Source organism: Dipodomys merriami, unplaced genomic scaffold, assembly GCF_024711535.1.
Source record: "Dipodomys merriami isolate MVZ:Mamm:240054 unplaced genomic scaffold, mDipMer1.0.p SCAF_10, whole genome shotgun sequence".
NCBI lineage: Eukaryota > Metazoa > Chordata > Mammalia > Rodentia > Heteromyidae > Dipodomys > Dipodomys merriami.
The window spans coordinates 3,063,998-3,087,720 of record NW_027202271.1 but is presented as its reverse complement, the minus strand read 5'-3'; the positions used below and the strand labels follow the sequence as shown (position 1 = coordinate 3,087,720).

Here is a 23,723-nt window from a genome sequence, read left to right as displayed (position 1 = left end):
TAGAATGCATGCCTTGCATGCATGGGGCCTTGGATTTGATTCTTTGGTACCACATTAGCAAAAAAAGCCAGAAGTGGCCCTGGGGCTCAAGTGGTAGAATGCTAGCGTTGAGCTGAAGAGCTGAGGGGCAACATCCAGGCCTAGAGTTCAGGCCTCATGACTGACAAAAATAAATTAATTAATTAAATAAATAAACAAATATATAAATAAAACTTCATCTCCCTCTGCACATACATTGGATTAGAAATATTATCTAGTGTCTATTAACAAAATATATTTGCAGCTGGGTGTCCATGGCTCATGCCTGTAATCCTAGCTATTTTGGAGGCTGAGATCCGAGGATCACGGTTCAAAGCCAGCCCAGGCAAGAAAGGCTGTGAAACTCTTTTTTTTTTGAGGGGGGGGGCTGGTCGTGGGGCCTGAACTCTGGGCCTGGGTTCTATCCCTCAGCTCTTCAGCTCAAGGCTAGCACTCTACCACTTGAGCCACAACGCCACTTCCGGCTTTTTTCTTTTTGCTTATGTGGTACTGAGGAATCGAACCCAGGGCCTCATGCATGCAAGGCAAGCGCTCTACCACTGAGCTACCTTCCCAGCCCTGAGACTCTTATCTCTAATAAACCACTCAGAAAACTGGAAGTGGTGCTGTGGTTCAAGTAGTAGAGTGCTAGCCTTGAGCTGAAGAGCTGAGAGACAGTGCCCAGGCCCAGAGTTCAAGCACCACCACTACAAAAAGAAAAAAAAAAAAAAAATATATATATATATATATGTGTGCGTGTGTGTGCGTGTGTGTGTGTGTGTGTATACATTTTATGTATATATATTTGCATCTCTGCTTTTTTAAATTAGACACTGAATCTTTCAGAAGTCCAATCTGTGGAAAAAATCTAGAATAGGTTCTTTCAGGATTTGACTCAGTTACTCACTGTTTTGGAAAATAATAATGATAATAAATAATAATGATAATAATAATAATTATTATCATTATTATTTTTTGATCAGTCATGGGGCTTGAACTCCGGACTTGGGCACTGTCCCTCAGCTCTTCAGCTCAAGGCTAGCACTCTACCACTTGAACCACAGCACCACTTCCAGTTTTCTGAGTGGTTTATTGGAGATAAGAGTCTCATGGACTTTCCTGCCTAGGCTGGCTTTGAACTGTGATCCTCAGATCTGACCCTTCGGAGTAGCTAGGATTACAGGCGTGAGCCACTGGCACGCAGCTGGAAAATTATTTCCTTCCTTCCTTCCTTCCTTCCTTCCTTCCTTCCTTCCTTCCTTCCTTCCTTCCTTCCTTCCTTCCTTCCTTTCTTTCTTTCTTTCTTTCTTTCTTTCTTTCTTTCTTTCTTTCTTTCTTTCTTTCTTTCTTTTTTTGTTGGTTGTGAGGCTAGGTGCTGTCCCTCAGCTCTTCAGTTCAAGGCTAGCGCTCTACCACTTGAGCCACAACACCACTTCTGGCTTTTTCTGCTTATGTGGTACTTAGGAATCTCACCCAGGGCTCATGCATGCAAGGCAAGCATTCTACCACTGAGCCACCTTCCCTGCCCTGGAAAGTTATTTCTTTGAAAGAACTCTAGTTAGAGTATTTTGAGTCACTGATTCGGATGACTCCCTCTACCTTTGGGTCCATCCATTCTCTCTTATTATAGGCATGGGCCACCAGCACCTGGCCATAATTTTTTTTTTTTTTATCACAGATGTGTTGCAATCTTAGCATTATGTTGATTTAATTTAAAAAAATTGTGTGCTGGGCACTGGTGGGTCACAACTATAATCCTAGCTACTCAGGAGGCTAAGATCAGAGGATCACAGTTCAAAGCCAGCTTGAGTAAGATAGTCTGTAAGCCTTGTCTCCAATAAACTACCAAAAAAAACCTAGAAGTGGAGTTGTGAATCAAATGGTAAAGCATAGGCCTTGAGCAAAAAATTCCCCCCAAACAAAACAAAACAAAACCAAAAACCTGGGCAGCACTCAGGCTCTGAGGTTAAGCCCTTGGATTGGAACAAAAACAAACAAACAACAAATAACACAGATTGTGTTAAGGCTTAGGGAAATGGAATCAGTAGGCATAACTGGAGAAGATGGGAAAAGATCAGCTGTTCATGAAACGTTCTCAAGTATGGGTCAGAGCTCAGAAGGAGTTTAGAGAGAAAAAGGACTGCATGAGCCTCTCCTCTGCATATGACAAATTCCAGATGAGGACTAGGTGAGAATGGCTAGGTGAGGATAGCAAGGTGCTAGTGTCTCACAACTGTAATACTAGTTACTCAGGAGACTGAGATCTGAGGCTCATGGTTCAAAGCCAGTCTGGGAAGGAAAGTCCCTAAGACTCTTATGTCCAATTAACCACCAAAATAAATGAAGGAAGGAAGGAAGGAAGGAAAGCAAACAAGCAAGCAATCAAGCAAGCCAAACCAGGCACTGATGGCTTATACCTATAATTCTAGCTATACAGGAAGCTAAGATTTGAAGATCTAGATTCAAAGTCAGCCTAGGAAAGTCCTTGAAATTCTTCTAATAAAATGCTCAGAAAAACTGGAAATGGAGCTGTGGCTTAAGTGGTAATGCACAAGCGTTAGAAAAATAATCTCAGGGACAGCACCCAGGAGTTAAGTTCAAGCCCCATCACGGGGACAGGAGAGTGCGGTGGGGGGTGGGGGGGTGGGAAGAGGCCGAGGCAGGAGATAAAGCCAAAGGTGGAGCTGTGGCTCAAGTGATAAAGTGCTAACCTTGAACAATACAGTACCCAGGACAAGCTGGGTGCTGGTGGCTCATGCCTGTAATCCTAGTTCCTCAGATTTCAAGATTGCAGTTCAAAGGCAACCTGGGCAGGAAAGCCTGTAACCTCTTACCTCCACTAACCACTAAAAAGCCAAAAGTGGAGCTGTGGCTCAAGTGGCTGAGCACTAGCCTTGAGCAAAAAATCTCATGTACAGCACCTAGATCCAGAGTTCAAACCCTAGGACAAGCAAAAAGGAAAAGGAAAAGAAAAAAGCTAAGCAGGGGTGCATAGCCCTGAGTTCAAGCTCCAGTACACACACACACACACACCCACAAACACACACACACACCCATAAAAGTGGGCATTGGTAATTCCTGCCTGTATTCTGAGCTCTGCAGAGGCAGAGGCAGGAAATTGGCAAGATCAAGACAGGCTCAAGAAGTTATCAACACCTGAAGAGCTAAAGTAAATCCATTTTGAGATTACCCTACCATCTTGTGCTGGGCTGCCCTCAGAGTAACCCCAAGAGAGAGAAAAAAGACAACTCTTGGATAAACCGCAGGTTGCCACCAACTCTACCCACCCTTAAGAAACAGAACAATTGCCCAAGTGTTCCAGGAACAGAACATAATGGTTTTGCAACCATCAAACCATCAAACGTGGACCAATAGTTTAGAAAAAGGGCAGTGCGGTTAGGGTGGACTCAAACCTCTGTACATGGGCCAATAAAAAATGACTATGCAATCTTTATAAATGTTAACCAATCATGTAACTGCTTGTGTGGAAATCCCCTAAACTTGTTTGTTCAATGCTATAAAAGCTGTGCCGATTTTGTGCTCGGAGCCTCTTAGCATCATTGGTTACCGTGTGCAGAGGACCAAGCTCGAGCTTGCAAATAAATGACTCTTTTGCTGTTTGCATTGGATGTGGTCTCTGGTGGTCTTTCGGGCATCCTGAGTTTGTGTACAACATTTCTGGGGGCTCATCCGGGATTCCCCTCATAAGACCATCCAGATGCCCCACCACAGAGTTGCAAAAACCAGGCCAGGAAGTTAAGGCATTGCTGCCTGTATCTGTAATCTGGTTGCCTGTAGGTTCTGTATTCTGGTTGGCAGAGTCTTGGTGGATGCATTAAATGACTGCCAATGAAGTCTGTGAGGAGATGTCCCTAGGCCCCTCTGGGTAAATTGCTGTTTAGTGTGGACATTTTTGGGAATTTTCCATCTGTATTGGGAAGTTTTCCGTCTTTAGTCTGGCACCAGACATTTTGTTGTGGGGGGAGGGGAACTCTCAGTCGGTGGTCTGTTCAGTGAACATTTTTGGGGGAAATTCTCCGTCTGTAGTCTGGCACTTTCTGGTTGGCAATTTACAACACACAGCATGTCTTTGTCGTAAGTTGTGTCTTCGTGTTGAGTGTTCTGTTTGTCATTTGTGGTTTATCTTAACCTTAGGCCTTGGTCCAGGGGGGTCTGAGTATGGGGGAGAATCTGCCAGTCTGAGGGGACAGTCGCTAGGGACTTATTTCCCTTGCCCCAAGATGACTGGGACTTCTCTTCCACCTTGGAAGGCTCCTGGGTCAATATTTGCAGGAATCTAAAAGTAAAATCCTCTGGAGGTGAGTAGAAGGGGTTGATGGGATTTGAGCCCCACTTGTAAATGTTGGTGAGATGTCACCCCATTCACTAAGACCTGATTTTATCTTTGTGATCACTTGTCTGTCTTGTTTACTTTGGTGTGGTCTCTGTTCTATGTTTTCTGAGGTAGGAAAGTTCTGGGTGAGAGTGTCAGGCTCACTCAGCAGACTCTGGACTCAGCTTGCTGAGTGATAATGGCACAGAGTTCTGGTAGGGATAAACTGGGGGCCCATTAGTCCCCAAAACTCAGCCTTTGATTGTTGTCTAGTTTTGTTTTAGAATTGGTACCAGTTTAAATGTGGATCCTTGTTTTTTGTGTTTGTGTTTCTGTTATTCATTTGAACATCTCTGGGGGAATTTCAGGTAACCCCTTCCCCCCACTCCCCCCCCCACCTGGCCCCCAACCTTCCTCCAACAGAAGGGATTCAAAAGACCAATTGGTGAAATGCCTTGCTAAACAAGCAAGCCCTGGGAAAATGAACCTCAACAAAGGTATTAGTTTAAAAGAAATATTGTCTTAAATTTTTGTTTAAAAACTTTAGAAAATGTATGTACAACTGATTTTGAGTTTTGCACGCTTTTAAGATCTGTGTGAGTGTGCTTTGTATGTGTTTGTGAACATGTTCAATATAAAAATTGTCAGCAAGCTGTAACAATTGGGTGAGTTTAAGCTTAAAATTCAAAAGGTTATAAGGTTTAGGGCTGGGAAGGTGGCTCAGTGGTAGAGCACTTGCCTTGCAAAAGGTTATAAGGTTTGGACATTACCAAAAAATTTTAAAGAATTTTTACATTGTTTTAAATGGCTTATTAAGGATTCTTTAACTTGAAAATTAGAAAATCTGATATTCTAGAATGCATAAGGCTGTTTACACTGTAATTAAGATATCTGGCTTTAAAAAAAAGGAGAAACTTAGAAGCCAACAGAAGACCTATCTTTAGGAGTGAGGGGTGAACAGGCTGAAATGCAGATCAGCTGGTCATGCATGGTGTAACAGGCCCTGGGAGGAGTCCACGCATGGTGAAAGAGGGCAAACTGGCACAAACGCAGTTCATCTAACTCTAAAGAGTCGGTTTGGGTACGCGCCCATTCCATAGGAGGGGCTGAGTGGCCCATATTTTTTTTGTTCCTTTTCCCTGCAGATAGACACTGGAAATATAATGGTAAAAATAAGTGATGTGGGCTGGGAAGGTGGCTCAGTGATAGAGTGCTTGCCTTGCATGCATGAGGCTCTGGATTCGATTCCTCAGCACCACATAAGCAGAAAAGCCAGAAGTGGCACTATAGCTCGAGTGATAGAGCACTAGCCTTGAGCTGAAGAGCTGAGGGACAGCGCCCAGGCCCAGAGATCAGGCCCCATGACCAGCCAAAAAACAAAAACAATCAAACAACAAAAAAAAAAACAGTGATTTGATGATCTGATAGCATTGCTAAAACTGCCCCTTGGATGTGTTAAAATTAAGATTAAGAAGGCCTTAAAAAGAGGGTTAAAAAAGTTTATCTGTATAATGTGATTCGCTCTCAATGATATTCTGCAATTGGATTTTTTTTTTAAAGCATAAAGGTGTTAAGTCTAGCTTTTTGGTACAGTGATGGTGATTGTAATTCTTACATTAAGGAAAAGTTGTCATTTGAGTTTAAAAGTTTTAATGTTTATCTGTTTTAAAACAAGCAACCAAGAGGAAATGACTGACACCTAGCCTCATGAGTTCAAGGGATTTTTCAAAATGCAACTAAAAGCTAAAGTATAGAATATTAAAACAGAGATTATAGGAGGCTTAAAAATTAAGAATTGATTTCTATATATAAAGTTTAAAAATAAAATTGTTCTAAACATTTGCCTCAAAGTGCAAAAAGGAAAAATTAAGATTACCAAAATAATTACTTAATTCCTATTTCAGTTCACTCTTATAGTTTTTTTGGTAACAGTTCCCAACAGGCCCACAAAAAGGAGTGAGGATTCTTGTAAGTTTGTCAGATGTAACTTTGGCTCTTAATAGGTTTCAGGTAAGAGCATGCTTAAAAGCTACTTCTATGTTGACCACCTTGTTGCTTTTATTTTTTATTTTTATTTTTATTTTTTTTGGGTCCAGTCGTGGAGCCTGAACTCTGGGCCTGGACACTGTCCCTCAGCTCTTCAGCTCAAGGCTAGTGCTATACCAAAATGAGCCACAGCGCCACTTCCGGCTTTTTTTTCCTTTTTGCTTATGTGGTGCTGAGGAATCGAACCCAGGGCCTCATGCTTACAAGGCAAGCGCTCTACCACTGAGCCACCTTCCCAGCCCACCTTGTTGCTTTTAATTGGAGTAAAGTGGCCTTTCATGAGACTCATTGATTTGCAAACTGGTTCGAAACCAGCCTGAGCTGAAAAAGGTCCCTGTGAGACTGTCACCTCTACTCAGCCAGCAGAAGACTGAAAGAGCAAGCAGAGTTGCTTTAGGACTCAAAGTGGCAGAGTGCTAGCCTTGAGCTGTAGAGCTGAGGGACAGCGCTCAGGCCCTGAGTTCAAGTCCAGCAACCAACTAAGGGAAATGCCAATGAGGCATTTTTCCCAGTGTGGAGAAGACACTCGTGGGACAAAAGCAATGGAGGAGCATCCAGAAGCAGTAAGCCACTGCTTAGATGGCAGAAATAATGTCAGATCCTAGAGTCATTTGTGCGTGGCCCTTCAAAAATTGGTCAGAGGGCTGGGAAGTTGGCTCAGTGGTAGAGCGCTTGCCTTGCATGCCTGAGGCCCTGGGTTCGATTCCTCAGCACCACATAAGCAAAAAGAAAAAAGCCGGAAGTGGCGCTGTGGCTCAAGTGGTAGAGCACTGGCCTTGAGCTGAAGAGCTGAGGGACAGTGCTCAGGCCCAGAGTTCAGGCCCCACAACCGGACCCAAAAAAAAAAAAAAAAAATTGGTCAGAGCCAGGAGGTCATGGGAAGATAGTTTGTAAGCATGCCTAATGTCCATGACTATCTACCTTGGAAGGGACAGGAACTTGTCAGTCATCTATGATAGTTCTAAAAAGCTAAGGTTGTAAAATGTGGAGGATAGTTTAAATCCCAACCCCTGTATGTGCCAAAAGCCCTAATTAGCAGTAACTTTTGAGCTGACACCAGCTACATGAAATTCATCTGCTCAGGAAAAAAGTTTGTAAACCTGAGAGTGTGTTTCTATTGTTATCTATCTGAAGGCCTGCACAGGTAACTTAGGCATTGTTAGAGTCACTAGAGATCACATTCCTAAGCCATCCAGAAAGATGCTTTTGCAAACCAGAGTGCTAAACAAGCTACACTGCTGTAGCCAGAGAAAAGGTCTGTGCATTTGTCAAAAGTTAAAATATTGTTCTTACTGACATCTAACCCTGGAAATCTCTTTGTAAAATAGGCTAAGGTAATAGGTTCCTGGCTAGGTAGGATCAACACCCCTGAGTCAGTTTGAAGAAGTGACAGAAGATGAATCTTCACCCATCATCCCCTTTTAAGAACAAGGAACCAGAGTCACTTTTGAAAAAATGTGGCAAAATGGACAGAAGGAAAAGGCATGGGAAATAGTAGCACAGGTCTGAGCCCTCTATATCTGCCTAGAAAATCCTAGCCTTATTAAAAGAACTATCTAGTTTAAAAAGTTGTCATCTTGGTAAATTGTCCTGGGCTATTGTCTAAATGGTCTTAAAAACTAGTGGGGTCACATCCTGCCAGGTCTATGTGCTGTATCCTTATCCAGTCTGTGTAGGAATTTGCAGCCCAGCACAAGGTGTGACAGTCCCTTGGAGCCACTGAGAGACACTGCTGCTGCTGCTGCTGCTGCAGCACACCCTAATGGGTAAAGTTTGACGACAGCCTGACAATCACCTGGAGGAAATCTACATCATCACCCAGACCACCTCCAACCATAGTAAAAGTAGACTGAACTCCTGCCTGATTCCATCACCTGAGACTGCTTCCCTGTTGAAAGCTGCTAAAACTAAGATCTTGTGGTGAAAGACCTGGACTCGAGACACCCTCCCCCCCCCCCAAGACCACCAGAGACCAAGACCAATGTAAAGGCAAAAAGAGTCGGTTATTATAAGCTCAAGCTTGGTCCTCCAAGCACTTGGTAACCGGTGACGCTTTGCATACACCATAGCATCATGTAACAAATCATTACACATCACAGGAAAAGCATAAAACAATTCTATAGTATGATTGGTGCACTACAAAGCAGGAAAGGGCCAGAAACAGGTTGTTGATTAGATCTCAGGGCTGACGTACTTTAAACTGGTTGGCTTGCACCACAGGGGAGTCTCAAGGAGATGCGTGCTAAACTGCAGGGTTCCTTTCTCAACAAATACCACCTGAGGCCTGACTGTCACCATGCCCTCCAGCACCTGCCTGCCTGTGGTTTTCCCAAAGATCGTTTATGTTCTTAGGAATTTTTTCTTCTGTTCATTCCCAGGTCGGGCTCCTGGTCAGCTGCATAACTCATACCTCAGAAGATGATCACTAGCTCAAGATGGAGTTACCCAGGCCTCAGGCTCTTCAGTGGGACATTCTTTTGGTCATATCCAGTAACTTTCTCTACTCCCACAGTGGATATTGGGGGCAAGGATATCACTGGCTTGCCTCAGGCACTTCAGGGCATAGTGACTATAAATCCACTCTATAGTCACAGCTTAGTTTGGCTCTGGTATGGTAATAATCTGCTTGCTCCTGAGTGTGTGTTATCAAGGCAGGTAGTAAAAGGAATGAGATCCAGCCTTGCTCTTAGCCTTAAAATCTAGCAAGCTTCTCCATCCCGGTGGTGCCTTGAGGCTGTTCTGAGATTACTTGGTTCTGCAAACCAAAGGAAAAATGGGCAGTTTTAAACTCTAGCCACAAAGAAACTCAAGGAATTATAAAGAAGAGGAGGGTAGTAAAGAAAGCCTTGGGATGGGTCAGTGCCCAAGACTTGAGTTCAAGCTCCAGGACTAACACAAAAAATAAAAAAAGAAAGTAGAAAGAATGGAAGGCAGGCAGGAAGGCAGGAAGGCAGGAAGGAAGTTCCAGCAGAGGGCTCTAGAATGTAGAAGTCTTGTGTCTCAGGTTCAAAATCATGAAGTAGATTTCACCACCTGATGGCAGCATTGTCCCACAACTATGAGATGTATGTTGAACTAACTAAACCCCTTCTAAGACTCCAAGAATAAAGAGCCACCGGAGCCACTGGCACTGGCAACATGTGGTTTTCGTCTTTTAAAGCGCCCAGGCCTAGCTGGGCACCTAGTGGTTCATGCCTGTAATCCTAAGCTACTCAAGAGGCTGGAACTGAGGATCTCATTTCAAAGTCAGCCAGGGCAGGGAAGTCAGAGAGACCCTTATCTCCAATTAACCACCAGAAAACTGGCAGTAGTGCTATGGCTTAAGTGGTAGGAGCACTCGCCTTGAGCTAAAGAGCTCAGGGACAGCTCCCAGGCCCAGAGTTCAAGCTCCATGACCGACAACAACAAAAAGGCTATGTACTAGGGGCTGGGAATGTGGCATAGTAGTAGAGTGCTTGCCTAGCAAGTCTGAAGCCCTGGGTTCCGTTCCTCAGTATCACATAAACAGAACAAGCTGGAAGTGGCAATGTGGCTCAAATGGTAGAGCGCTAGCCTTGAGCAAAAGAAGCTCTGGTGAGTTCAAGCCTGAGGACTGGCAAAATAAATAAAAATAAATAAATAAAATAAATAAATAAATAAATAAATAAATAAATAAATAAATAAATAAATAAATAAATAAATAAATAAAAGGGGCTACAAGTCTTGGAGACAGGAGTTGGCCTGCAGATGCTGACTTGTTTTTCTTTTTCTTTTTTTTTTTTTGCCAGTCCTGGGCCTTGAACTCAGGGTTTGAGCACTGTCCCTGAGCTTCTTTTGCTCAAGGCTAGCACTCTACCACACTCTACCACACTCCACCACACTGCTTCCAGCTTTTTCTATGTATATGGTACTGAGGAATGGAACCCAGGGCTTAATACATGCTAGGCAAGCACTAAGCCACATTTCCAGCCCCCAGGTGCTGGCTTTCTATTGGACTCCGGATTCCATCTCTCAAAAGGTGGCTTCTCTGTTTCTCACCACATAGCAACATTCTCCCTTAGCTTTGTGTGTGTGTGTATGTGTGTGAGTCATGGGGCCTGGGTGTTATCCCTACACTCTTCTGCTCAAAGCTAGCACTCTTCCTCTTTAGTCATAGCATCACTTCTGGTTTTCTGGTGGTTAATTGAAGATACGAGTGTTGCCAACTTTCATGCCTGGTCTGACTTTGAACAGAGATCCTCAGATCTCAGCCTCCTGAGTAGCTAAGATTACAGGTGTGAGCCACTGGTGCCAGGCTAGCATTTTTTCCTCAAGGATAGTACTCTACCCCTTGAGCCACAGCTCTACTTCCTGCTTTTTTTGCAGGCTAACTGGAGATAAGAATCTGGATTTGTCTGCTAGGCTGGCTTCAAACCATGATCTAAAGATTTCAACCACTTGGTCCTTAGGTAAAATCAGTGCCCTGCTCAGGATTGCATTTCCTGTTTGGGGTCTTTTGTAGTTATAGGAGAACTTTAGGATTATGCTTCCTAGTTCTTTTTCTTTTTCTTTTTCTTTTTTTTTTTTTTAAGTCATGAGGCTTGAAGTCTGGGCCTGAGCGCGCTGTCTCTCAGCTCTTCAGCTCAAGGCAAGCGCTCTCCCACTTAAGCTACAGCGCCACTTCCGGTTTTCTGGCGGTTTATTGGAGATAAGAGTTTCACAGACTTTTCTGCCTGGGCTGGCTTTGAACTGTGATCCTCAGATCTCAGCCTCCTGAGTAGCTAGGATAACAGGCGTGAGCCACCGGCGCCCGGTTTATGCTTCCTAGTTCTATGAATGTCATGCTATTTTGATGGTGATTGCATTGAATTTGTAAGTCACCTTGGATGGTGTAAACTTGGAGCTTGAACTCAGAGCCTGGCCACTGTTCCTGCGCTTTTTTTCTTCCCCTCAAGGCTAGTGTCACCAGATGTGGTGAAGATTTGTGAAGTTTTCCTTTAAAGTAGGGACTCTTCACTTAGGGTCCTTGAATTTGATTGCAGAATAAGAATTTCAGAGCTGGCAGCCGGGCGCTGGTGGCTACTCAGGAGGCTGAGATCTGAGGATTGAGGTTCAAAGCCAGCCCCGGCAGGAAAGACTGTGAGACTCCTATCTCCAATAAACCACCAGAAAACCGGAAGTGGCGCTGTAGCTCAAGTGGTAGAGCGCTCGCCTTGAGCTGAAGAGCTGAGGGACAGCACCCAGGCCGAGTTCAAGCCCCACGACTTGTGGGGAAATCTGTGGGGAACACAGGTAGCAAAGATAGCCCTCAGAGGAAGTTGAGTGGGCTGAGCTGGATTTGTTCAGGTTCAGTGTGTAAACAACTCATGGAAGCTTAGGTGCATGATAAGGTGTGGCCTTTCAGTGATTGGTTGGTTCCATTTCCTCTCCTCCCACACAGTCTTTTGCTTTAAAAAGGGGATGCTCCCTGTTAATAAACGAGTTCCTGCTTGGTTTGACTCCGGGCTGCATCTGATTGTCTCCTGGGCTAAGGGAGGCTGGGGAACGGGCGAGCTGCCGCACTTCACTTCGCACTTACCTCTCCTCGGACCCCGTCTGTCCAAAGATGGATGAAGACCCAACAATGACTGACCAAAAAAAAAAAAAAAAGAATTTCAGAGCTGAGCACCAGGGATTCACCCACGTAGTCCTAGCTACTCTGGAGGCTGTGATCTGAGGATCACAGTTCTAATCTAGCTCAGGCAGGAAAGTCCATGAGACTCTTATCTCCAATAAACTACTCAGAAAAAGCCTGAAGTGGTGCTGTGGCTCAAGTAGTAGAGCACTAGCCTTGAGCTGAAGAGCTGAGGGACAGTGCCCAGGCCCAGAGTTCAAGCCCATGACCGACAAAAAAAAAAAAAAAAAAGAAAGACTTTCCAAATTGTGCAACCTGGAGACAGCTCAGAGCTAGTCTTTTAAAGGCAATAACTACATCCCTTTTGATAAAGAAGTACAGGCTTTTGTTTTTTGGGTTGTTTTTTTTTTTAAGCATACAGAAGAAAACTGAGCATTAATAGTAAATTTAGACTTACAGGGATGGAACATTATTTTGGGGGGTGGGCTCACAGTGGGTTTACAGAACACACTGAACAAACAACTTGTTTTTCGCAGAACTGCTAAGCAAACAACAGCTCTGGAGGTTAGGGGCCTTTTTCCTTTGGAGAACAAAAATGGCCTTAGTTCTGTCAGGCTTAAGGTTATAACCTACTTCAAAGGCACGGGGCTTGGGCTGGGAAGGTGGCTCAGTGGTAGAGGGCTTGCGTTGCATGCATGAGGCCCTGGGTTCAATTCCTCAGCACCACATAAGCAGAAAAAGCTGGAAGTGGTGCTGTGGCTGCAGTGGTAGAGCACTAGCCTTGAGCTAAAGAGCTGAGGGACAGCGCCCAGACCCAGAGTTCAGGCCCCATGACTGGCTAAAAACAAACAAACAAACAAAAGGCATGGGGCTGACTTCAAAGTCATGCAAAGACAGGTGTTTTATCTTTGCTCTAATCATTCCTGGTGATACACTTTCTGAGTTTTTGGATGTTTTGGGCATTTCTTCCAGGTAAGAATGCATCTGGCCATAAAACACATGCTTATCATTGAGATAAGGAAAGCATACTGTTGTCTCTCTTAGAAGCAAAGATAGTGTTTCTGAGCTTTTAAATACCTAGTTTCTGAATTACCTTCATTGGGGCTCATTTTTTCCAGTCCATCCTGCCTCATTTTCCCCTAAAATGACTTTAGTCCCTTAATCATAAGGGAAGTATATGAATAAATAGCTACTATATTTGTTTTAAGCTTAAATTTTTTTTTTTTTTTTTGTCGGTCGTGGGGCTTGAACTCTGGGCCTGGACGCTGTCCCTCAGCTCTTCAGCTCAAGGCAAGCGCTCTACCACTTGAGCTACAGCGCCACTTCCGGTTTTCTGGTGGTTTATTAGAGATAGGAGTCTCACGGTCTCTCCTGCCCGGGCTGGCTTTGAACCACAATCCTCAGATCTCAGCCTCCTGAGTAGCTAGGATTACAGGCGTGAGCCACCAGCGCCCGGCTTAAGCTTAAATTTTTTGAATTCAGGCAGTCATTTACCATGCCTCATATTCCCTAGTCCATCCTGCCTCACTAGCACTCTACCACTTAAGCCATACTCTACTTCCAGCTTTGTGGTGGTTAATTGGAGATAAGAGTCTCATGGGCTTTGCTGCCCTAGCTGACTTTGAACTGAAGTCTTCAGGTCTCAGCTTCCAGTGGAGCTAGGATTACAGGCATGAGTCACTGGTGCCTAGCGAACATTTTATTATTTCTCCCAATGCGTAAATGTAACAAGTTTTCCCATTTTTATATGATTTCCTTTTATCTGTGTATTGTAACTTCTATAGAAGTCTTCTACTTTGTTTAAATTTATTCCTAGGTGTTTTATTTTTTGTAGCTCTTATGAATAAGAGTCATTTCATGATTGCTTTCTCAATAAATCGTTAGTATATTGGAAGTGGCGCTGTGGCTCAAGTGGTAGAGTGCTAGCCTTGAGCTGAAGAGCTGAGGGACAGTGCTCAGGCCCAGAGTTCAAGCCCCACGACTGACAAAAATAAATAATAAATAAATAAATAAATAAACCCTTAGTATAGGGAAATGCTGCTATAGCCAGGGACCAGTTGCTCATACCTGTAATCTTTGCTACTCTGGAGGCTGAGATCTGAAGATAGAGGCTTCAAAGCCAGGCTTAGCAGGAAAGCCCAAGAGACTCTTATCTCCAATGAACCAACAAAAAGCTGGAAAGGAAGGTGTGGATCAACTCATAGAGCATTAGCCTTCAACAGAAAAGCTAAGCAAGAGCATGAGAACCTGAGTTCAAGCCCAATACTTGTATGCACACATGAGAAACTTCCTTTCCCACAGAGCTGAGGAAGATCTAACATTTTCTTCTGGCTTCCACAGATGATGCCCTTGTTTACCTATGACAAGGTGAAGCCTTTAAGTCTCTGTTCTCTGTTACAATCTGCAAGTCAGGTTCAAACTATTTACTCCTTTGAAATGAAATAATCCCTGAGAAAAACATTTCCTGTGAGCTCACTGAGGTTTCTGCACCTCTAGGTTGTTTATTCCTTCCTATTAAAGTCTCAAGCCTGGTGCTGGGGGCTCACGCCTGTAATCCTAACTACTCAAGAGGCTGAGATCTGAGGATCGAGGTTCAAAGCCAGCTCAGGCAGTAAAGTCCGTGAAATTCTTTTCTGTTTTTTTTTTTGTTTTTGTGTTTTGTGTTTTGTTTTGTTTTGTTTTTTTGGTTGGTCATGGAGCCTGAACTCTGGGCCTGGGTGCTGTCCCTCAGCTCTTCAGCTCAAGGCTAGCACTCTACCACTTGAGCCACAGAACCACTTCTGGCTTTTTCTGTTTATGTGGTGCCAAGGAATTGAACCCAGGGCCTCATGCATGCAAGGCAACCATGAAACTCTTATCTCCAAAAAACCACCAAAAAACCAGAAGTAGTAATGTGGCTCAAGTGGTAGAACACTAGCCTTGAGCTGAAGAGTTGAGGGACAGAGCCTAGGCCCAGAGTTCAAGCCCAAGACCAACAACAATAAAAAAAAGTCTCAGGACAAAAACACCCTATCCAGAGGTTCTATGGCATTTCCTGAATTGATAGCCTAGATTTTTTTTTGTAGGTTATGTAGCTTGAACTCAGAACCTAGACAACTAACCCTGAGCTCTTCTGCTCAACGCTGGTGCTCTACCACTTTACCACTTCCAGTTTTCTGGTGGTTAATGGGGATAAGCCTCTCATAGACAGGAATGGGAATGTAGCTTAGAGGTAGAGTGCTTACATTATATGCATGAAGCCCTGGATTTGATTCCTCAGTACCACATAAACAGAAAAAGCCAGAATTGGTGCTATGGGCCAGGTGCTGGTGGCTCACGCCTGTAATCCTACCTACTCAGGAGGCTGAGATCTGAGGATCATGATTCGAAGCCAGCCCGGGCATGAAAGTCCGTGAAACTCTAATCTCCAATAAACCACCAGAAAACTGGAAGTGGCGCTGTAGCTCAAGTGGTAGAGCACTAGCCTTGAGCTGAAGAGTGGAGGGACAGCTTTCAGGCCCAGAGTTCAATCCCCACGACCGACAAAAAAAAAAAAAGAATTGGTGCTATGGCTCAAGTGGTAGAGTGCTAACCTTGAGCAAAGAAGCTCAGTCCCCAGGCCCCAAGTTCAAGCTCCAGGGCTAGCAAAAAAAAAAAAAAAAAGAATTGCACAGACTTTGTAGGGTCTTCGTCCATCCCACGAAAGAGGGACGGGGTTCGAGGAAAGGTAAGTGCACTGCTCACCCATTCCCCAGCCTCCATTAACCAGGGAGACAATCAGATGCCTCTCTTAGCCCAGGAGACAATCAGATGCAGTGGGGAGTCAAGTCAAGCAGGAACTCGTTTATTAACACACAGCAAGCACTTTTTAAAAGCAAAAAAGACCAGGTGGCACGGGGAGGAAAAGGAATCAACCAATCACTGTAAAGGTCACACCCTATCATGCACCTAAGCTTCCATGAGCTGTTTACTCACTGAATGTAAACAAATAGGGCTCTGCCCACACAACTCCCTCTCTGCACCATCTTTAGGGCCCATGTGCCCCACAGACTTTCCTGCCCAGGCTGGCTTTGAGCCATAATCCCCAGATATCAGCCTCCTAAGTAGCTAGGGTTACAGGCATGAGCCACCAGCACCTGACTTAGATTTTTGACAGATCTACAGTTCATTGCTAGGCAGGTACTCTACCACTTATCCACTGGTGCCCAGCAGTAGCCTAGATTAGAATTCAATCTTAGGGCTGAGAAAGTGGCTTAGTGGTAGAGTGCTTGCCTAGCATGCATGAAACCCTGGGTTCAGTTCCTCAGTACCACACAAACAGAAAAAGCCACAAGTAGTGCTGTGGCTCAAGTAGAGTGTTAGCCTTGAGCACAGAAGCTAAGGGACAGAGCCCAGTGAAAAGCCTAAGGCTTAAAGAGGCACAATAAAGGCCTAAGTAACTCCATTACAGACTAGCAACTATCTTATGAGATATGGATTATAAAAATAACCACGATAAATAAGTGGGCTAAAGACTTAAAGAGAAACTTCTCTGAAGAGGAAAGAAGGATGGCCAATAGACACATGAAGAAATGCTCAACCTCCCTAGCCATAAAAGAAATGCAAATCAAAACAACACTGAGATACCACCTCAACCCAGTTAGAATGGCTATAATCAAGAACTCTAATAACAACAGATGCTGGAGGGGATGTGGATAGAAGGGAACCTTACTGCATTGTTGGTGGGAGTGTAAACTTGTTCAACCACTTTGGAAAGTAGTATGGAGGTTCCTCAAAAGACTCCACATAGAGCTCCCCTATGACCCAGCAATCCCACTTTTGGGCATTTACCCAAATGATCACAAACAAGACCATACTAAAGCTACCAGCATGGGGCTGGGAAGGTGTCTCAGTGGTAGAGCGCTTGCCTGGCATGCCTGAGGCCCTGGGTTCGATTCATCAGCACCACATAAGCAAAAAAAAAAAAAAAAAGCTGGAAGTGGTACTATGGCTCAAGCGGTAGAGTGCTAGCCTTGAGCTGAAGAGCTGAAGGACAGTGCCCAGGCCCAGAGTTCAGGCCCCACGGCTGGACCCAAAATAAATAAATAAATTAATTAATTAATTAAAATAAAATAAAGCCACCAACACAACTATGTTTATCACATTATTTACCATAGCTAAGATTTGGAACCAACCTAGATGCCCCTCAGTAGATGAATGGATCAAGAAAATGTGTATATATACACAATGGAGTTCTATGCCTCCATCAGAAAGAATGACATTGCCCCATTTGTTAGGAAATGGAAAGTCTTGGAAAAAATTATATTAAATGAAGTAAGCCAGGCCCAAAGAAACATAGGTCCCATGGTTTCCCTTATTTGCAATAACTAGTATATGTCTGAGGCAAGCAGAAAAGGTTAGGTGAAATGAACCCCAAGATAAGTATTCAAATGTTTTTGCTTTCATGCAATTGTTTCTAACATATTTACTAGGGTTTTTTGTTTGTTTGTTTGTTTTTTGCCCGTGGTGAGGCCTGAATTTTGGGCCTGGGCGCTGTCCCTCAGCTCTTCAGCTCAAGGTTAGCGCTCTACACTTGAGCCACAGTGCAACTTCTGACTTTTTCTGCTTATGTGGTGCTGAGGAATCGAATCCAGGGCCTCATGCATGTAAGGCAAGCACTCTACCACTGAGCCACTTTCCCAGCCCCTCTAACATATTTATAAGATGATTTCTGTGTTGCTTTGTATGTCCCTCCCCCATGGCATAACCTCTGCTTTCACTGTATTTGATGTAGGTATGATTTGTGGAGGGGAAGGAAAAAACCAAATCATTTAAATAGGGATACAGGTGGACCCATTGCAACAATGAGATATATAAATCGTTATGTTGAAAAATGAACTTTACAACTTTGGCGGGGCAGGGGGAGGTGGGGGGGATGGGAAGGGATGGGAAGGGGAAACAAAGGAGGAAGCAACAATGCTTGATAAGAAATGATAAGAAATGTACTCGTTATCTTGCCCATGTAATTGTAACCCCTCTGTATGGTATTTTCACAATAAACAAACAAACAAACAAAAAACATGAGTTTGACCCAGAAATGACACAAAAAGGAAAACAATTCCCAGACAACTGAGACATAAATAATCCTTGGGCAAGCAGGAATTTTCTCTAGATGCATTGACCAAACACTGGGTGGCCATGGAGGACATGGTGACCCAGTGGCCAGATGGTTCCCGTCAACAACACATCAATAATAATAATAACCAATCATATATGTGTAGCTTAGTTTGCTTAAAATATTAGCCAATCATGTAATTTCTCATGTAACACTTCCTTAAGGTTGTTTGTTCAATACTTTAAAAACTGTGCTGATTTTATGCTTGGGGTCTCTTAGTGTCACTGGTTACCAGGTTCAAGGAGGACCAAGCTCGAGCTCGCAATAAATGACTCTTTTGTAATTTGCATTGGTCGAGTGCAGGAATAACAGATGGGGGCTCGTCCGGGATCTCCCTCATAAGCCCACCCAGACACCTGATCAGAGTGTTTGCAAAGGACGGCCGGTAAGTTAAGGTATTGCCGCTTTGTAACTGTCTGATATCTGTGTAGCCTGCAGGATTGGTATTGGACTTGGCAAGAAGTCTTGGCGGACACGCTATAAGGCAGCCAATGGGACTGGTGGGAGATATCCCCTGGATCTCTGAGAAGGTAAACTATCCACTAGTGTGGACATTTGGGCCCATCTGTAGTCCAGCACTTTCTGTCTGGTAGTTTACGGGGTAGACTGTCCACTAGTGCGGACATTTGAGATTTATACCGTCTGAAGTCCAGCACTTTCTGTTTGACAGTCTACCATACGCATGCTGTTAAATGTGTCTTGTCTTTATGTTTGTATGTTTGTATTGTGAATTTCATAAAACATTTCCTGTTTCAGATTCATCTTGACACTGATGCCTGGAAACCCTGTTCACCTCAGTTAGTCTTCGTTCTGTCCTTTGTCCAATAATAATTACTTTCTCTTTCAGACACTCTTGTTTTCGGCTTCAAAGGGTGAAATTTGGCTTAGAAAGTTGGCCCACTAAATGCAAAGCTGGAGTCAGGCAGTCTTCTACCAGATGGCACTGCTGAAACATCGCCAAGTGTCTCCATCTACCCCTTTGGGATCTTAGACGAGCCAATCCACACTGCTGTGGTTATTTCATAAATCCCCGACAGCGCTGCTTGTTTCGCTTTATGACATTTGTAATTGCTTTCCTCCTTTCTTCTGGTCTTGTGTGTGGATTGATATACATTGAAATGGGTAAAAACCAAAGTACACCTCTTACCCCTCTTACCTTTCTAACAACCAATTTTAAAGATGTTAAGGAAAGAGCTAACAATTTAGGTGTTGAAGTTAAAAAGGAAAAATTAATTACCCTGTGCAAGTCGGAGTGGCCTACTTTTGAGGTTGGATGGCCCCCTGAAGGAACTTTTGATTTAAACACCATTTGGAAAGTTAAACATAGAGTTCTCCCAGACAGCGCAGGGCACCCCGATCAGATTCCCTATCTTCTGGTATGGCAAAATTTGGTGCGGGAACCCCCAACTTGGCTGTCTCCTTTTCTACCCCTTCCTGTCAATAAAAACAAGATTTTAGCATTCAAAAAAGTTAAGTCAACTATCCCCTCAGCTCCAGCTCCCTTATATCCTATTCTACAGAAAGGGAGTGAGGATCTTCTTCTTTCATTAGACTCTGACCTTCCTCCCTACCCTTCCCTGCTGCCTCCTCCGCCCCCCCTTGGAAGAAGGGAGGCGGCAGGAGGTGAGGAGCCAGGAGCCAGTAGCAGCTTGGAAGGGCCAGAGGGAGAACTCGTGGTTGCGTTCAGAGGGCTGCCAGCCTGCGACTCCCCGACACAACCATGACACTGCCACTCAGAGAAATTGGACCACCGGCGAAACCAGAGACCCCCAACTTAATATTGGCCCTTCTCCACGAGTGACTTATATAATTGGAAAACACAAAATGCAAAATTTTCTGATAATCCCAAAGATTTGATTTCTCTCCTAGACAGTGTAATGTTCACTCATCAGCCAACCTGGGACGATTGTCAGCAGTTGCTCCAGGTCTTGTTCACCACGAAAGAAAGAGAAAGAATTCAAACCGAGGCTAGGAAGCTGGTCCCAGGGGATGATGGCAGCCCACAGTTAATTCTGATTTAATCAATGCATTTTTTTCCACTAACCAGGCCTTTGGGTGATGATTGGGACTACAACACGGCAGAAGGTAGGGGGAGATACGGGTCTATCGCCAGACTCTAATGGCGGGTCTCAGGGCAGCAGCCTATAAACCTACCAATTTGGCTAAAGTATATATGGCCCTTCAGGGAAAGAACGAGACATCCTCATGTTATTTAGAAAGACTAATGGAAGCATTTAGACAGTACACTTCCATGGATCCAGAAGCGCCAGAGAACAAGGCAGCAGTAGTAATGTCTTTTGTAAACCAGGCAGCGGCTGATATTAAGAAAAAGTTACAGAAGCTAGAGAATTTAGAAGGAAAAAATGTACAAGAGTTTCTGAGAGGGCTGGGAAGGTGGCTCAGCGGTATAGTGCTTGCCTTGCATGCATGAGGCCCTGGGTTTGATTCCTCAGCACCACATAAGCAGAAAAAGATGGAAGTGGCGTTGTGGCTTAAGTGGTAGAGTGCTTGCCTTGAGCTGAAGAGCTGAAGGACAGCACCCAGGCTCAGAGTTCAAGCCCAGGACTGGCAAAAAAAAAAAAAAGAAAAAAGAAAAAAAGAGTCACTGAGAATAGCTCAAAAAGTTTATAATAACAGAGATACCCGGAGGAAAGGCAGCTGAAAGCAACTAAGGAGATGACCAGGGTGTTGATTGCAGCAGTAGGTGGGAACAGAGAAGGGCAAGAAAAAGGGAAGGAAATGTTACAACGCCCTAAGGGTGGAGGTCTACACAGAGGTCAGTGTGCTTACTGCCAAGAAATAGGCCATTGGGCTGGGAAGGTGGCTCTGTGGTAGAGCTCTTGCCTTGCATGCATGAGGCCATGGGTTCGATTCCTCAGCACCACACAAGCAAAAAGAAAAAAGCCGGAAGTGGCACTGTGGCTCAAATGGTAGAGCACTAGCCTTGAGCTGAAGAGCTAAGGGACACTGCCCAGGTCCAGAGTTCAGGCCCCACGACCAGACCCCCCCCCCAAAAAAAAAGAAATAGGCCATTGGGCCAAGGAGTGCCCTAAGAAAAGGGAACTTTGATCACAGCAGTGGCAGCCCCAAAGGACCTCGACACTAATGGCTAACAGTCCTGCTGATAATGAATAGGGACATCAGGGTTCCGTTCCCCTCCCTGAACGTAGGGTAACTCTGAAAGTGGAGGGGACTCCAGTAAAGTTCCTAATGGATATTATACTCGGTTTTAATAAAGCCCCAAGGAAAATTTTCAAACAAAACTTCTTGGGTGCAAGGAGTCACGGGGATTAAATGATACTCATGGACCACCGAAAGAACAGTGGACCTGTGGACAGGACCAGTGTCCCACTCATTCTTGGTTATTCCATAGAGCCCTTATCTCTTATTGGGAAGAGACTTGTTAACTAAGGTTGGGGCACAGATTCACTTCTATCCAGAAGGCCCCTAGGTGGCCGATGCCCAAAGGAGACCTATACAAGTGCTAACTCTGGGCCTGGAAGATGAGTACTGGTTGCACCAACCACCCCAGGCTCTTGACTAAGAAATCACCTATTGGCTGGAAAGAAGCATGGGCAGAGACTGGAGGAGTGGGACTAGCGAAGCATAGACCAGCTCTCTTCGTTGAGGTAAAACCAGGGGCTGACCCAGTCAGAGTCCAGCAGTACCCTATGTCCATGGAAGTTCGGGTGGAGATAACACCCCACATTAGGCATCTGCTAGAACTGGGTATACTGCAATCCTGTCAGATGGTGTGGAACACTCCCCTGCTACCTGTCTGCAAGCCCAACTCCAATGAATATAGGCCAGTTCAGGACTTAAGGGAGGTCAATAAAAGGGTAATGGACATTAACGCCACTGTACCCAATCCCTACAACCTCCTGAGCACCCTACCTCTGACAGTGGTACATGGTATTAGATTTAAAAGATGCCTTTTTCAGCCTACCCTTGGCACCTAAAAGTCAAGATCTCTTCACCTTTGAATGGACAGACGTCGAAACAGGAATTAATGGACAACTGACCTGGACCGGACTTCCTCAAGGATTTAAAAACTCACCTGCATGAGGACTTAGGTGAGTTTAGTGGAAGCCACCCCAGCCTGACTTTGTTGCAATATGTGGATGACGTATTAATTGCAGCTGAAACTGAAAGAGAATGCATCCGAGGAATGGAGGATTTACTCCAGACTTTGGGAAGCCTTTGTTATCGAGCATCGACCAAGAAAGCTCAAATCTGCAAATCGGAGGTAACGTATTTGGGCTATTTATTGAAAGGGGGGCAGTGGTGGCTCACAAAAGCAAGAAAAGAAACTGTCCTTAAAATTCCAACACCCCAGTCACAGCACCAAGTAAGGGAGTTTTGGGGATCAGCCGGCTTTTGCCGTGTGTGGATACCTGGGTTTGCGGAGCTGGCTAAACCTCTTTATGAGGCTACCAAAGAAGAGCAGCCGTTTTTATGGACAGAGGAGGCTGAACAAGCCTTTGAACAGATAAAAACTGCCTTACTATCAGCCTCAGCATTGGGACTCCCTGATACTACTAAACCCTTTTATCTGTATGTGGCTGAACATAATGGGATAGTGAAAGGAGTCCTAACCCAATATTTAGGCCCGTGGAGAAGACCAGTAGCCTATCTATCAAAGAAATTAGACCCAGTGGCAGCAGGATGGACACCATGCCTGAGAATGATAGCAGCTACTGCTCTAATTGTAAAAGATGTGCAGATAAACTATGTGACCACTCCCACACTATTGAGGATATGTTAAAGCAGCCACCAGATCGATGGCTCAGCAATGCCCGACTAACCCATTACCAAGGACTGCTACTCAATCCTCTCAGAATTAATTTCCAGGCTCCCTCCGCTCTCAACCTGGCTACTCTGCTACCAGATCCAACCTAAACATGCCGCTACATAATTGCTTAGAGATCCTGGCACAAGTTCATAACATCTGAGAGGACTTAAGGTATCAGCCATTACTGGATGCTGAACTCATGCAGCTTTGTTCATCAGGGACAGAGGTATACGGGAGCAGCTGTAGTGACTGAGACTGATGTGGTTTGGGCTGAACCTCCACCAGTAGGCACATCAGCCCAGAGAGCCAAGTTAATAGCCCTGACCCAAGCACTAACGCTAGGAAAGGACAAAAGACTGTGTACACTGACAGTAGGTATGCATTTGCAATGGCTCATATACAGGGAGCTATCTACAAAGAAAGAGGATTATTGACAGCAGAGGGAAAGACCATCAAAAATAAGGATGAGATCTTGGTCTTAATTACTGCTCTTTGGTTGCCTAAGAAGGTAGCCATTGTTCATTGCCCTGGACATCAAAAACCTAAAGATGCTCTGAGTAAAGGCAATAACCTGGACAACAGAACAGCCTAGGAAGTGACATTACAAAGAGATTCTATAATGATGATGACCCTTCCAGACCCTGGTGCAAGAACTCTCTCGGACACTCCAAAATACACCACAGAAGACTTGAAGTGGATTTATCAACTACCAATGGCACAATGCCTAATTGGTTGGTGGAGAGACTCCAAGAGCAACATTATCTTGCTAGAGCAGTTAGGGAGTAAAATACTGCTCAAGTTGCATTGGAGCACCCATATGGGTTCAAGG

The 23,723-nt window shown here is 44.5% G+C and overlaps 2 pseudogenes; both read left to right on the top strand.

Annotated features, from left to right (window-relative positions):
- Positions 1-19,883: 19,883 nt before the first annotated feature.
- On the top strand, positions 19,884-20,533 carry LOC138836017 (uncharacterized; annotated as a pseudogene).
- Positions 20,534-20,778: 245 nt separating this feature from the next.
- Positions 20,779-23,486, top strand: LOC138836001 (uncharacterized; annotated as a pseudogene).
- The last annotated feature ends 237 nt before the right edge of the window (positions 23,487-23,723 follow it).